This window comes from Scyliorhinus torazame, chromosome 15, assembly GCF_047496885.1.
Source record: "Scyliorhinus torazame isolate Kashiwa2021f chromosome 15, sScyTor2.1, whole genome shotgun sequence".
Taxonomy (NCBI): Eukaryota; Metazoa; Chordata; class Chondrichthyes; order Carcharhiniformes; family Scyliorhinidae; genus Scyliorhinus; species Scyliorhinus torazame.
Genome location: NC_092721.1, coordinates 100,174,650 through 100,189,945, shown reverse-complemented (window position 1 = coordinate 100,189,945; position 15,296 = coordinate 100,174,650).

Here is a 15,296-nt window from a genome sequence, read left to right as displayed (position 1 = left end):
TGTTGTCTGTGATGGCCTTGGTGGGTGTCCTCTCGAGGGGTGTCATTCAAAGGTTCCTGGCCTGCTAATGGGGCCCTGTTGTGTGGCAGTGCCACCCTGCCTGACCTGTGGAGCTGGAGCTGAAGCGGACACAGGAAGACGGGTTTTCGATGGGTGGAACACTCCTCGAGTCACCTGGGTGGATGGCCCCAGGATGTCCATCAGCTGATCCTCCTTCCTGTGGATGCCCAAGGTCCCCTAGCTTTCTTCTTGGAACATAGGAGCAGCTTGAGTGAGCTCAAGAAGCTCTGCCATCCTCTGGCTTTGGCATTCATGGATCCCAAAACATGCCTGTAGTACGGTGTCTATCTTCTGCAGCAGTGCAGGACAATGGTCTTGCACCAATGTCTCCACGGCAGCTACCACCGTGTTGTAAGCGTGTTGATCTCGTTGCACAGCAGTGTTGGCACAACAACCTCAGACATAAGGCGGACGGACCCGTCCATGCAGCCAAATGGAAGCGTGACTGAGTCCAGAGTCTCCTCATCTGACTGGGACTCAGCAGATTCCTGGCCTCCAGCAATCCTCCGAGTGCCAGCATCCTGGGACGTCTTAAAATGTGGTGCCAGCAGTCAGCCATGGAACTTTTGGCAGAAAGATTTAGGCACCAAGTGCCGCACTATACGGCAGGAAAAACCACCATTGCCGTCGGCGGGCTCAACACCGCTTTTCCCACCCGCCGTCGGTCTCACTGATTTCAGGGAAAATCTCATCCTCAAGCTCTAACTCAGAGTCAGAGATATTCGCGGAGCGTATTGGGAAGCAGGGGGGATTGCCTATCAGAAGTAGCACCATCCTGGGAAATTCCTATGTAGATCAGTGCATCAGGACTTCCACACAATCCTGCCGCACATCTCAGTTATATGTCCGGTCTCAGATTCAGCAAGCAACCAAGCCGGAAACTGGTATAACTCACTATGCATTGTAAAAGAACAGCTTTAGACAACAATATTGATTTAACTGAATGGCACCTAAAAGCCAGAAAAACCATGATTGAAGAAGATGTTTGAAAGTTTTGATGAATGAGATTTTAAAAGATCAATTTATTTCCAAGCAGAGACGAGCTTAGACAAAGTTTCTTGTTCCTAAGCAGCTCCAGTTGTATCACCCATGCTTAGGTGTCCCAGAAATGCTCCACAGATTATAATGGATGGTAACTTTGAACTATGCTATGAAACAATTTGCACTGATTATTTATGGAGATAAGGGGCTGGATTCTCCGTTTCAGGGACTATGTCCCCAGGCAGTCGAGAAAACTGTGGCCATTTACGCCAGAAAAACGGGCGTCAAAAGGCCACAGATTCACAGCCCTGCAGGTGGCTAACAGGCAGCTGTCATGGAGCTCGCAGCTCCAGCTGCCGATACGCTCCCACCCCCCACCCCCGCACTTCTGGGTCAGAGGCCGTGCATGCGCACAGTGGTGGTCTCCAGCGGCCATGCCGTGCTCCATGGCAGACTCAGACCGGGGACCTGGGGCGAGATTCTCCGACCCCCCCGCCGGGTCAGAGAATCGCCGGGGGCTGGCGTGAATCCCGCCCCCGCCGTTTGCCGAAGTCTCAACCACCGGATATTCGGCACGGGCGGGTATCGCGCCGCGCCGGTTGGCGGGCCCCCCCCCCGCTCGATTCTCCAGCCCAGATGGGCTGAAGTCCCGCCGCTAAAATGCCTGTCCCGCCGGCGTAAATTAAACCACCTACCTTACCGGTGGGACAAGGCGGCACGGGCGGGCTCCGGGGACCTGGGGGCGTCGCGGGCCGATCTGGCCCCGGGGGGTGCCCCCACGGTGGCCTGGCCCGCGGTCGGGGCCCACCGATCCGCGGGCAGGCCTGTGCCGTGGGGGCATTCTTTCCCTTCTGCCTCCGCCATGGTCTCCACCATGGTGGAGGCGGAAGAGACTCCCTCCACTGCGCATGCGCGGGAATGCCGTCAGCGGCCGCTGACGCTCCTGTGCATGCGCCGCCCGGAGATGTCATTTCCGTGCCAGCTGGCGGGGCACCAAAGGCCTTTTCCGCCAGCTGGCGGGGTGGAAATTCGTCCGGCACCGACCTAGCCCCTGAATGTTGGGGCTCGGCCCCCAATGATGCGGCATGATGCCCATCTGATTTGCGCCGTTTTGGGCGCCAGTCAGCGGACATCGCGCCGTTTCCGGAGAATTTCGCCCCTGGACAGTGGAAATAGTGCCGCCGATCGTCCCCCTGCCTGACCCGGACCACCCGCACAATAAAGGTCCAGTCTTGTATGAGACCCCCCGTGCCCTCCAATCGGCCGGCCCCAACTATGGCGGCCGCGGACTGAGTCCGCAGCTGCCTCGTGAGTATCACGAACGGCAGTCTACATTAGAAATATGCCGTCGGGACTTCGGCCAGTCGGGCGGAAAATAGCGGGGCGGGCCTCAAGAAATGGCCGCAGGTGGTGGATAAGCGGCGCAGCGTACTCCCAGAGTACGCCACTTTTTGGGGGGTGGAAAATCGCAGAACTGGCGCCATTCCTGATTTCATGAGTGAAACTGGATTTTCCGCTCCGACGCCGGGTGCGGAGAATCCAGCCAAAGGTTGTTTACGGGATTCTGGATGACACAAATATTGAGAACAATTTGATAGGATGGAATTGTCTGACAGATTGGTGGTAGCAGGGTTTTCAGTGCTAATCTCAGTGCTCACATCTAAATCTAATATTGCAATTCAGTTGGAAATGTCTGAAATTGCCATTGATGCCTATAAAGCTCACAGATCTGGGAGGCAAATACTGGTGAGAGAATAGAATCACATTAAAAAAACATCTTTTTGGAAGTTCCCCAATCAATCTCTGTCGTGAATGACCAGCCACACCATTTCTCCAGGCTACCTAATCTTCTCCCACCACATTTACATTGGGAGATGGGGAGAAGCTCCACCAGACATCGAGTCTGCGCCGACCCTTCAAAAAAACACCCTAGCTGGACCCACTCACCCACCCTATTTCTGCAACTCCTCTCGAAGGGGCAATTTACGATGACCAATTCACCTAACCTGCACATCTTTGGACTGTGAGGAAACCGGAGCACCCGGAGGAAACCCATGCAGACACAGGGATAACATGCAAACACCACACGGACAGTCACCCGAGGCTGGAATTGAACCCGGGTCCCTGACACAGTGAGGCAGTAGTGGTAACCACTGTGCCATCATGTCCTACCTTCTCCAGTCAACCAGCAGGTTAAGTCAGCTGAGCCATTCAAATCAAGAAGGTGCCAATTTTGATCCTTGATCTATGTAGAGTTAGATTATCTTGGTTCGGCGACTATTTGTGGATTGGAAGTGTCATTAACAGTTGCGTGGAACTTCTCAATAATTACCACAAAGAAGGAATCTTCTAGACTATAAACATCAAAATCATAATTAGTGTTGTCAATTTTGGAGGTGTCCACTTGTATGAACACTTTGTATATTCATGTGTGTCTTCATTAAGTTTGAAGATTTAAAGTGTGTCCCTTTTAGTGCAGTTCTGCACTGAACAGCAAAGTGATTAGGTTTGCAACATTTTGAGCAAGTGCTGGGCATTTGTTATGTGGGTGTGCGTGTCCACAGCGTCCACACGTCATGACATTACTTTTGTCACGCACATATTGTTTTCCTGCATGCGCAGAATGGTCTTCATCCAAATCGTGCATGCGCTGAGCAGTCTTCACTTGTTGAAGTGCGCATGTGCAGGTCGGGTATTCACATGCGCAATATGGTTGCTGTCTGAAACACGCATTTTTCTGAACTGTGCCACAGATCCAACGCAGTCGGCCTCGGGGTGCGTTTTCACGCCCTTTTCTTTTATCAGAATTTCAGAGTACTGGGGCGTCATTCTCCGCCGGCGGGAGTCTCCGTTTTGCCGGCGCCCGGGGGTTTCCTGACGGCGTGGGGCTGCCCCACAATGGGAAACCCCATTGACCGGCCGGTGTTACGGAGACTCCCGCCGGCCGGTCGGAGCAGAAATGTGGCGGGGCGGGTAGGAGAATTTCGCCCCTTATTTTTAGATAATTCATTCACTCGACACATTTCAAAAGCATCTTCTAATGTCAAATCTTTTTGCCTTAATAAATGTTCTCTGAGCTTCTCATCGTGATGTCAAAAACAATTTGATCTCTGATCATAGAGTCTGACAATATAGAAAAGTTACATGTTTGTGATTTGAGCCTTAAATCTGTTATGAAGCAATCTACGGATCCCTTATCTTTTTATACTCTCTTCTTAAAGATAACCCATTCATACATCTCATTAATTTGAGTTCTACAATGCAGATCAAATTTCTCAATTACAATATTATATTTCTTTTTATCTTCTTCCATGGAGAATTGGAAAGAGTTATAAAATTCAATAGCCTGTGATCCAGCCATTGTTAAAAATAACGCAAGTTTTCTGTTATCACTGGCATTATCTGAATCTGATGCAGAGAGGTATAGTTGAAATTGCTGTTTAAATACTTTCCAGTTTATATCAAGTTTAACAGAAATCCTGAGCAGTCGTAGAGTTTGCACTTTCTCCATTAATTTGGAACCAGTTTGTGTACTAAAGTGGCATGTCTGGAAGCAGTCTTAGAGAGGGATTGAGCAGGGGGGATCGAGCATACGGTTTTGCTGTACGTGGATGATCTGTTATTATCCATTTCAGACCCGTTGGGCTGCATGTGGGGGACTATGGGGGCTTTGGGGGAATTAGGCCGGTTTGCGGGATATAAATTGAATATGGATAAGAATGAGGTGTTCCTGATCAATGTTCAGGGGCAGGAATGGAGGTTGGGCGAGTTGCTATTGAGGGTGGTAGGGACGAGCTTCAGATACTTCAGTATCCAGGAGGCGCAGAGCTGGACCCAGCTGCATAGGTTGAACTTGACCCGATTGGTAGAGGGGATGAAGGCGGATTTTAGGAGGTGGGATGTTTTGCCGTTGTCGCTGGTAAGGCGTGTGTAGACAGTAAAAATCATATGGTACTGCCTAGGTTTTTGTTACTGTTTCAGATTCTCCCTATCTTTGTCCCTAAGTCATTTTTCAGGAAAGTTAATGTGTTGATTTTGGGGTTTGTGTGGGCGGAGAAATCTCTGCAGGTGCAGCGGGATTTTCTGGAGCGGGGCCGAGGAGGGAGGGGGGGGGGTGGGGGGCTGCTGGTGATGACGGATTTGATAAATTACTATTGGACTGCAAACATTGCGATGGTGAGGAAATGGATATTGAGGACAGGTCGGTTTGGGGATGGGTGCAGGCAACATCGTGTAGGGGAGCAAGCTTGAAGACTTTGTTGTTGTCACCTCTGCTGTTCTCACCGGCCATTAGTCCCGTAGTGGTGCCGGCTTTTAGGGCATGGGAGCAGTGAATGTAGCACATGGGTTAAAGGGTATATCGTTATGGACACCTATTTGTGATAACCACAGGTTTCGGCCGGCGAGACTGGATGCGAGGATCCAGGGGTGGCGGCAGGCGGGGATTGAGTACTTCAGGGAATTGTTTGTAGGGGGCAAATTTATGGGGCTGGAAGAGCTGGAGGAATTGTTTCAGTTGCCGAAGCGGAATGGGTACCGGCAGATTTGGGATTTTGTGAGGAGGGAATTGCTGTCTTTCCCGGCGTTGCCGCTTTTGGTACTTCAAGATAAGCTTCCGTCGGAGAACAAATAGGGGAGGGGGAGGTGTTGGATATTTACAAGGAACTGATGGAATGAAAGGTGCCCTGATGGAAGATGTGAAGCGCAAATGGGAGGAGGAGTTGGGAGAGGAGGTGGGGGCTGGGACATGGGCGGAGGCTTTGTAGAGGATGAATGTGTCCTCATCATGCGCGAGGTTAAGCTTCATCTAGTTTAAAGTGGTGCATAGGGCCCAAATGATGGTGGTGAGGATGAGCAGGTTTTTTGAGGGGTTGGAGGATAGGGGTGGGTGGTGCTCGGGGGTGGGAGGCAGGGGGCATGAATCACGTCCACATAATTTGGGCTTGTTCAAGATTGGGGGGTTCTGGAAGGGGTTCTCAGATGTTATGCCCGAGGTTCTGGGTATGGTGCCGAGTCGAGAGTTGCCGATATTTGGGATGTCGGAATACCCGGGGGTGCAGCGGGGTAGAGAGCCTGGCGTATTGGCCTTTGTCTCACTGATAGCCCGGAGACAGATTTTGTTATGTTGGAGGGACTCGGAGCCGCCGAAGGCAGGGGTGTCGGTGATCAACCTGGCTGAATTCCTACGGTTAGAAAAGATCAAGTTCACTCTGTGGGGCTTGGTTGAAGGGTTCACTCGCAAGTGGAAATTGTTCATCGACTTCTTCAAGAAGGATTGAAAGGTCAGTGAGGGGGGGGTCTTTTGAGGGGGGTAAGGGGGTTAAAACAGGGAAGGCAGGATGTGGTTGGGCATCGGTGTCGGGGGGCTGGAGGGTTAAGGTTCTTTATCAGGTTGATGTGATGTTCTTCTAATGCTCTTTGGTTGTTCTTTTGATATTTTAGATATTTCTATTTTTGTTGAAAATCCTTGAATAAATATATTTTTTAAAAAGATGTTAGAAATTTGTTTACTTTTCTTTATAATAGTCCTTGGTCCTTTAATGTTTTGATAGAATGCTTTAATGATTGTACAAAGCGTTTAGCCAATCCATTTGTTGCTGGATGGTATGGAGCTGAGTTGATATGATGCATACCGTTCTATTTCAAGTAGTCCTCACTCCTTCAAAGTGAACTGTGCACTATTATTAGTGACAATCTGCTGCGGTGTTCCAAATATTTTCAATGGTCTGTTCAATCGTCGGTGGCTTCATTATCGTGACTTCTGACCTATTTGAGTGCAGGTCTACAATCACCAAGAATATGTGACCCTCCAATGGGCCAGTATAATCGATGTGTATTCTCTGCCATGGCTGTGTCGGCCATTCCCATGGATGTACTGGTCATAATGGTGGAGAGTTGCTTAGTTCTGAACAAGATTGGCATTGCCCAACTTTCTCTTCACTTTGAGTATCTACTCATGACCACCAAAAATAACTGTGTGCTAATTCCTTCATCCTTACCACACCAGGTGTCCCTCATGCAGTTGGTCAAGGACTCTACGACACAAGCATGGAGGAATAATCCATGCTCTGCCAATCTGCCTACCCTGCACATGTTTGGGTTGTGGGGATGAGACCCACGCAGACACGAGGAGAATGTGCAAACTCCATACGGACAGTGTCCCGGGGCTGGGATTGAACCCGTGTCCTGGGCTCCGTGAGGCAGCAGTGTTAACCACTATGCCACCATGCCATCCTCCCACTATTCGTTTTGACAGAGTCAAAATAAATCCCACAATTGGGTCCCACAATGTCATGCCCGCAGAGTGGGCTCATTTGGCCCATGACAGATCAAAAAGGCACCCCAATCTGAAAAAAAGAAAAATTGTATCACCCCCCCCCACAAAGGACATGGGAGCCCTCCCCCAACCCCCCGCATGGACATAGGACTACCTTCACGGACATGGGGCCCCCTCTCATGGACATGGGGCCTCCCCTTACAGACACAAAAGCCCCCCCCCCCCAGACCCAGAATCCACACAGATGCGGCATCCCCCTACTCAGGGACAAAGCCCACCCTGAGCCTCCCCAACATTAGCCCCTCCCCAGTAGTGCCCAGGCACTGCCAAGGTACTACTTGGATATGACCCTCGTCCCTCTGTGGTCTGTAAATACTTGTGTGTCCCCAGCGGGTTCTCTTTGCCAGGTGCCCATTTGTCCAGACCTGCTGTAAACCCCGCTGATCTGAGATGATGTCACAGGGGTAAGAAGAATTCCTTATGTGAGGAGACCTGCTAATAAATGTATGGCAATGGAGTTCCCGACCTTTCATGGCGGGAACCCCATTATGTCATTGGTGGTGGAAGGGAGAGCAGGGGAGACTATCTCAATGGGAAATTCTGCCTGCATAAATGCCATTTTGGGTTTCTTGATTTGATTTGATTTATTGTCACATAGACCAAAGTACAGTGAAAAGTATTTTTCTGCGAGGAACGTACACAGTGCGTACATAGTAGACACAAGAATAATCAACAGAGTACATCGACGAATGGTACTGCGGCAAAACAGTGATTGGTTACAGTGCGGAACAAGGGGCCAAACAAAGCAAATACATGAGCAAGAGCAGCATAGGGCGTCGTGAACAGTGTTCTTATAGGGAACAGATCAGTCCAAGGGGGAGTCGTTGAGGAGTCTTGTAGCTGTGGGGAAGAAGCAGTTCCTATGTCTGGATGTGCGAGTCTTCAGACTTCTGTACCTTCTGCCTGATGGAAGGGTCTGGAAGAAGGCAATGCCTGGGTGGGAGGGTTTTCTGATAATGCTGTCTGCCTTCCTGAGGCAGCGGGAGGTGTAGACAGAATCAATGCGGTGGTGGCAGGTTTGTGTGATGCATTGGGCTGAGTTCACCACAGTCTGCAGTTTCTTGCGATCTTGGACCGAGCAGTTGCCATACCAGGCTGTGATACAGCCGGATAGGATGCACTCGATCGCACATCTGTAGACGTTTGTGAGAGTCGAAGCAGACATGGCAAATTTCTTTAGCTTCCGTAAGAAGTAGAGACATTGTTGGGCTTTCTTGACTGTTGCATCAACGTGAGTGGACCAGGACAGACTGTTGGTGATGTTGACCCCCAGGAACTTAAAGCTATCGACCATCTCCACTTCGGAGCTATTGATGCAGATGGGAGTGTGTGTCGTGCTGCGCTTCCTGAAGTCGATGATCAGTTCCTTGGTCTTTCCAACATTTAGAAAGAGGTTGTCTTCGGTACACCATGCAACCAAGTGATTTATCTCCCTCCTGTAGTCTGATTTGTCGTTGTTTGAGATGCGGCCCACCACAGTCGTATCATCCGCAAACTTATAGATTGAGTTGGAGTTAAATCTTGCCACACAGTCATGGGTGTATCGGGAGTACAGTAGAGGACTGAGCACACATCCTTGCGGGGCTCCGGTGTTGAGGACTATTGTGGAGGAGGTGCTGTTGCCTAACCTGACAGATTGAGGTCTGTTGGTGAGGAAATTGAGGATCCAGCTGCACAGGGCGGGGGTCAAGTCCAAGATTGCAGAGTTTGGTTATTAGTCTTGTTGGGGTACTGGTGTTGAAGGCGGAGCTGTAGTCTATGAACAGCAGTCTTACATAGGTGTCCTTGTTGTCGAGGTGTTCGAGTGTTGATTGCAGAGCCAGTGAGGTAGCGTCTGCTGTGGACCAGTTGCGGTGATAGGCAAACTGCAGTGGATCGAGACCGTCTGGGAGGCTGGCAGTGATCCGTCTCATGACTAGCCGCTCGATTCTGTTGGATTCTCTGCCCCCCTCGGGCTTTCTTGTTATTCAAGATGGGCTAAACTCTCTGATGATGAAAACAACTCCTTTAATGCAAATTTCAGCCACTGCAACAAGTTCTTGTTGGAATTTTTCAGGGAGGATGTGCCCCGAACAGTCTAAAGGTTCATATGCCATAGAACAATTTTGATCTGTCACAAAGAATTTCAAATGCAAGACACAGCAAGCAGTCTGCGAACATAAAAGAGTTTTCCAGCAGGTATTGCCAGCAAATAACATACTGCTAAACTGGCAGACAAAAGTGTCAGAGAAGCAACATGCTGTGTTCAATTGTGGGACACACTGTGTGCTTCAGGTTATTGAAGATTCTTCAAGCTCAGATTCTGTTGTGTAAAATTAGGCTATTTTTATTATTGTTTTTGTATTTCCAATTCTTTGTATTAATTAAAACTCAGGCGTCCAGTCAGACTTTTCCAATGCAGCGCAATGATAAATGACTTAAAGATATTCTTCCAAACTAAATAAATGAGATGTGACCATTACACATTTTGAAAACTGATTAACTGCAGATAAATTTCCGCTGTTGGTTTTTAGATCACTGACTGACCTGCTCTGGAATTTACAGTTGTACTGCCTAATGATCAAGTTTTACAGTACAAAGATTTTAATGATTGGGCTTTTACATGATATTAATGTGGTGCCAATTTTGGGTTGGTTGGTAGCGCTCTTGGCGCTGGAGTTTGGATCTGGATTTAAATCTCACAATGCAGGATGACATTCCAAATGCAGTACAGAGAAAATGCGGCACTGTCAGAGAAGCCATCCTCCAGATGATATATTAAACTGAGACGCCAACTGTTTTCTCAGGTGGACATAAAATATCCCACACTCCTATTCAAAGATGATCAGAAGAAGTCCCAGTGCCCTGGCCAATATTTCGTTTTCAACCAACACCTAAATTAAGTGAAATATTGATTAATCTGATTAGTCTTTGTGGGGGCCTTACTGTGCGCAATTGGTTGCTGTGCTTCCTATGTTATAGCAGTGACCACAGGTAGGACTTTCTGTGCCTCCGCAACATGTTTCATGGCGGCGGAGGAGGCCTGCCATTGGGCTGGCGGCTGGACTTTCCATTTCCGCCGCTGTCAATGGGATTTCCCATTATTCACACCCTCTTCTGCCGGTGAACCCGCGACAGGGAGTGCCGTTGACAGGACCGGAAAACCTCGCCAGCGGGAACGGCCGGGAAACCCTGCCCTAAATTTCAAAAGTATTTAATATGGCTGGACGGTGAATTTGCACATCCTGATTTCATGAAAAGCACTGTATAAATACCATGTGCTGAATTCTCCGCTGATGTGTTGGGTGCTCTGGATCTGTGGAACACATATAGGCCACCAGCACTTAAAATAGTGCAACACTATTTTATTAAGTTAGGAACTGTTGAACATATTTTCACTGTGGGTTAACACGATGTTAGATTAAACTAAAGACTTATGCCTTGTCCTAACCAGTCTATGCACTCAGCACATGGTGAAGATCTGTGCTGTAAGCTGTGTGGTGTTGGGTGCTCTGGTGCACAGATGAGCCAACACAGTTGTATGTGGTACAACTCTATTTTATTTTAACTCTTATAATACAGTTCGTTCTGGATACTCTGCACGTGCTGTCTCCCTGAGTGTGTCGTGTAGTAGGTCTGTCCTGGTCCTCCTCTGCAGCTAATACTGACCACTGGGGGTCGTGTCTGTGCTTTTATATCTTTCTGTCATTGGTTGTGGTGTTGTGTGTTCTGATTTGTCTGTTGGTGTGTCTATCATGATGTGTGTGTTTGAATATCATGACATCCCCCTTGTCATGAATAGCGTTATAAGTCCAGTCTAATGGGTGACCGCCTCAAGAATGGGCTGGTCCTCAAGCCGGTTCAGCTGTGGAGATTTGGGGTCACACTGGTTCACCTTGGACTGTTGGAGGTGATGCTGTTGCCGAAGTCTCTACTTTACCATTTGTTGTACTTCGTGCAGTGCTTGATTTTTTTCATTCGTGCAAATATAACATTCAACATCTTTGTTAGTGTTGCCTTGGCTGTGGTTTGGTTCTGGTGGCGATGGAAGGGGCATGATCCGTGGCATCTCCACGAAGTCATCCTTGGGAACCAGTGGAGGATCTGGCGTGTGCGTACGGTTCAGTTGCGAGCGTGGAAGGCGGCGCAAAGCTCGCTGATTGCGCCTATGCACCAATCCATCCGCCCTGCATGCCAGGAACAAGGTGGAGTCTTTTTTCTTTTTATGTTTGTGGTGGACGGCATCTTGTAGCCGATGGGTCGTTGCCATCGAAGTAGCACTATCACTAATATCATGCAAGGCGATGACTGTGCCAGATGTGGAAGTTGGCCGAGACCGTGCACGCTGGTTCCGGCCACCTGCTGTGCCGGAAGGGCGACTCCGCAGAGAAACGTCGAAGCATGCCGCCTTGGAGAGAGAATTGTTGCTCGCATCAACGTCTGGCGATGGCGCGAATTGGTGTGTCCATCTTGGACCGCCGGTGCTGGTTGCCACTGCCGACCCAGTGGGACTGCCACGCGATCCATTCCCTGTCGCCGTGGCATCCGCCGTCACCCTGAGCGTGCCATCACCGAGGCCGCGACACCGCCCGTCCGGAGCAAGGTCTGGCGTGCGCGAATCAGAGTCGGCGCTTGGCTGCTCCCCATCTGGAGTCCGGTCTGCCTTCCATCGATGCCCCCCGTCCGGAGTCCCAACAGGTTCACTGGAGGCAGCCGAGATTCCCTGAAGCTGCACTTCTGGAGTCGGAACATGCAGGAATGCACCAACCAGTGGAGAGGCTCGAGCCATCGAGGGTGGAAGCGGTGCGCCGCCACCGCAGTCGTCAGTGGTCCCACCGTGATCGTCGAGTGCCTCGGTACGCACTAGGCGAGGTCTGTCACCTTGCACCTTTTGCATGGGAAGTGGGATGCTGTCGTCACTCGTCTCACATCCCGTGGATAGATCCTCATTAGCAGCTTGCTGTTCACTAGGGTTGGGTAAATTGTCAGAGTTTTCATCTGGTGGTGCACACCATGTCGGTGGACTGTCATTGTCTTGCCGTTGTCCTTCATTTGGGCTTTTCTTCTTTGGAATTTTAAATCTTCCCCCAGACATTGCAGAACCTTGTTTATTACCCCCAAATTCTCCCATATGTATGGTCTCGAATATAGGATCCAATGTTTGTATCGACATTGTACTATTTTCCAAAGAACATTCCGTTTCACTTTTCTTCTCAGGTACCTCATATGTATCTTTGTCTAATGTACATGCCTTCATGGTCTCTGGGTCTGATTTTGCTGGGACTGGCATGGTCACAGTCTCTCTTTTACTATTCTCAATTGCCCACATTATACTCCCCATACATAACTGCTTAATCACTGGGGTTAGTGTGGTACAATGGATAATCGGGTCGACCTTATCTGCATCTTCACCATTAGTGGAAAGCACACTTGGTTCACGTGAAACTGCTGTGGGTTTTAAATTCGTTATCTGGCTACTCGATGTCGGTGTCCTCAGGATTCTTGCTCCAATGTTCTGCTCATTTATCAGTGGAGTGTGTATAGGTTCAATGCAATTAATGTTCCCCTCAAGGTTTGAAGAGTCATTACTGACTAACTGCTGGTCTCCGAAGTTGGGACTTTGCGGCGTTGTGTTGAAGGGAGACATTTGTCCCTGCTGTAGATATGATTCAGGTTGTGTTATTTCCATTACCTGAGGATCAATGTCTTGTCCATTTTCTCGATCCGTACTAAAACACTGGCAATTCTCAGTCTGCTCCTTGCAAGTTAAACATTCAATTAATTTCTTTAGCAAATCCTCAGCATCCTTCTGTGGCCGTGCAGCATTATTAATCTCTGTTCGGCTATAATGATCCTGAAGGTCAGCGCATAAACCTTTTTTCTTCGGGCTTGGACGAGGCGATTCCTTTGGCTTGTCTTCAGTTGGGCTTGAACAGTCTTCAGCGCTGTGCCCTTCATTGTAGCATGAGAAACCGTCATGGTCATGCTGCTGTGTAGTGGAGCATGGTAGGCTGTTATAGCCTTCTTGCTGTTCACGTGAGCATGGCAGACTTGCATCATCTGCCGCTGGTTGGTCAGGAGAGGTTGCTAGACCCTCATGGTCTTGTTCCTGCAAGGACTGCACATTGGAGTCTTGCGTTGCTTCTATCGTGGAGGCTGTCCACGAGCTCTCTGTGGAGGCTTGTGACACTGGAGTCACTTCTTGTTCGTGCAAGGACTGCGCTCTGGAATCTTGCGTTGCTTCTATCGTGGAGGCTGTCCACGAGCTCCCTGTGGAGGCTTGTGACTCTGGAGTCACTTCTTGTTCATGCAAGGACTGCGCTCTGGAGTCTTGCATTGCTTCTATCGTGGAGGCTGTCCACGAGCTCTCTGTGGAGGCTTGTGACACTGGAGTCACTTCTTGTTCGTGCAAGGACTGCGCTCTGGAGTCTTGCGTTTCTGCAATTGTGGCGTCTGTCCACGAGCTTGCTGTGGAGGCTTGTGACACTGGAGTCACTTCTGGTTCATGCGAGGACTGCGCTCTGGAGTCTTGCATGTCTTCTTTCATAGAGTCGGGAACGTTGAGCGGGACGTGGACCACGCTCTGTGTGGCAGCAGGGCGCTCTCCGTGTGCTTGCAGCGCTCCCTGTCTGTTAATGTCAGGCTGCAGCATCATCCGGTACTGATAAGTTGGACGTCATATCTGCTGGATTGAAGATCCTCAAATCCGAAAAATTAATCCGCATCTGCGTCGGATTCAATGTGGGGGCCGCCAATGTGCAACACAAAAGGTTCGTCCGAGTCATAGTCGTATAGGACCACGGAGCTATCATTGGGCTCGCGAGGTCCGGAAACACTGTAAAGATCATCATCGAAGTATTCGAGGTCGGAATCATCGGCTTGTGCGTAGGTAACTGCTTGTCGGAGGGTTCTTCGGAGGTCAAATTCAGCTCCTGGGTCAATTTGCGGCAATGTGCTGTCATTCCAGGTGAGGGAAGGTTGTTTTACAGCTTTAACAGATTTTTGTTTTTTTGATTTGGGACGTTTCCCTTTTAAATTGGATTTGGGACGTTTCCCCTTTAAATTGGTGCAGTCTGGGGCCTCTGACATCCTGACGCTCGGTATGTAGCACGTAGGAAGCGACTGCGCATGCTCAGATCGCTGTTCCTTTACCGATGGCTGTTTTCTTGACTGCGCATGCGCAGCATCTCGCGCATGCGCAAACGAAACTTCCAGTTCTGCGCACTGCTCGCGCAACTGTGCTAGCGTGATACCTTTAGCAAGATGGCCGCCAACCTCGACCCAGCCCTCTCTCAGGCCCGGGATTTCGGCCTCTGGGAATTCGGGCTCCGGGATCCCAGCCAAGAGGTGAGTACTGCAGCTTTTCTTACCTTTACTTGCCGATTGGATTGCGTTTTCTTCACAGTACTTGGAGAATTTGTCCAGGACTGCCTGGTAATCGTACCTTTGCTGCCTCCTGAAGAACCTGAACCTTGTGAATATTTCTCTTGCCCTTGCACCGGCGATGGTGAGGAGAAATTCAATTTTTTCGCTATCATCCAGGTCTTGGAGTTCAGCTGCCACCAGGAACAATTCGAACACTTGCCGGAATCGCCGCCAGTTTTCGCGGAGATCGCCGTGGCACTGGAGCGGCTGCGGAACCGGGAGCTCTATCATTTTGCCTGGGCACTGCTGGTTGTCTGTGTACACTGAGGTATGCCGGCAGGTATCGATCCACTCCTGTACCATGTGGTGTTGGGTGCTCTGGTGCACAGATGAGCCAACACAGTTGTATGTGGTACAACTCTATTTTATTTTAACTCTTATAATACAGTTCGTTCTGGATACTCTACACGTGCTGTCTCCCTGAGTGTGTCGTGTAGTAGGTCTGTCCTGGTCCTCCTCTGCAGCTAATACTGACCACCGGGGGTCGTGTCTGTGCTTTTATATCTTTCTGTCA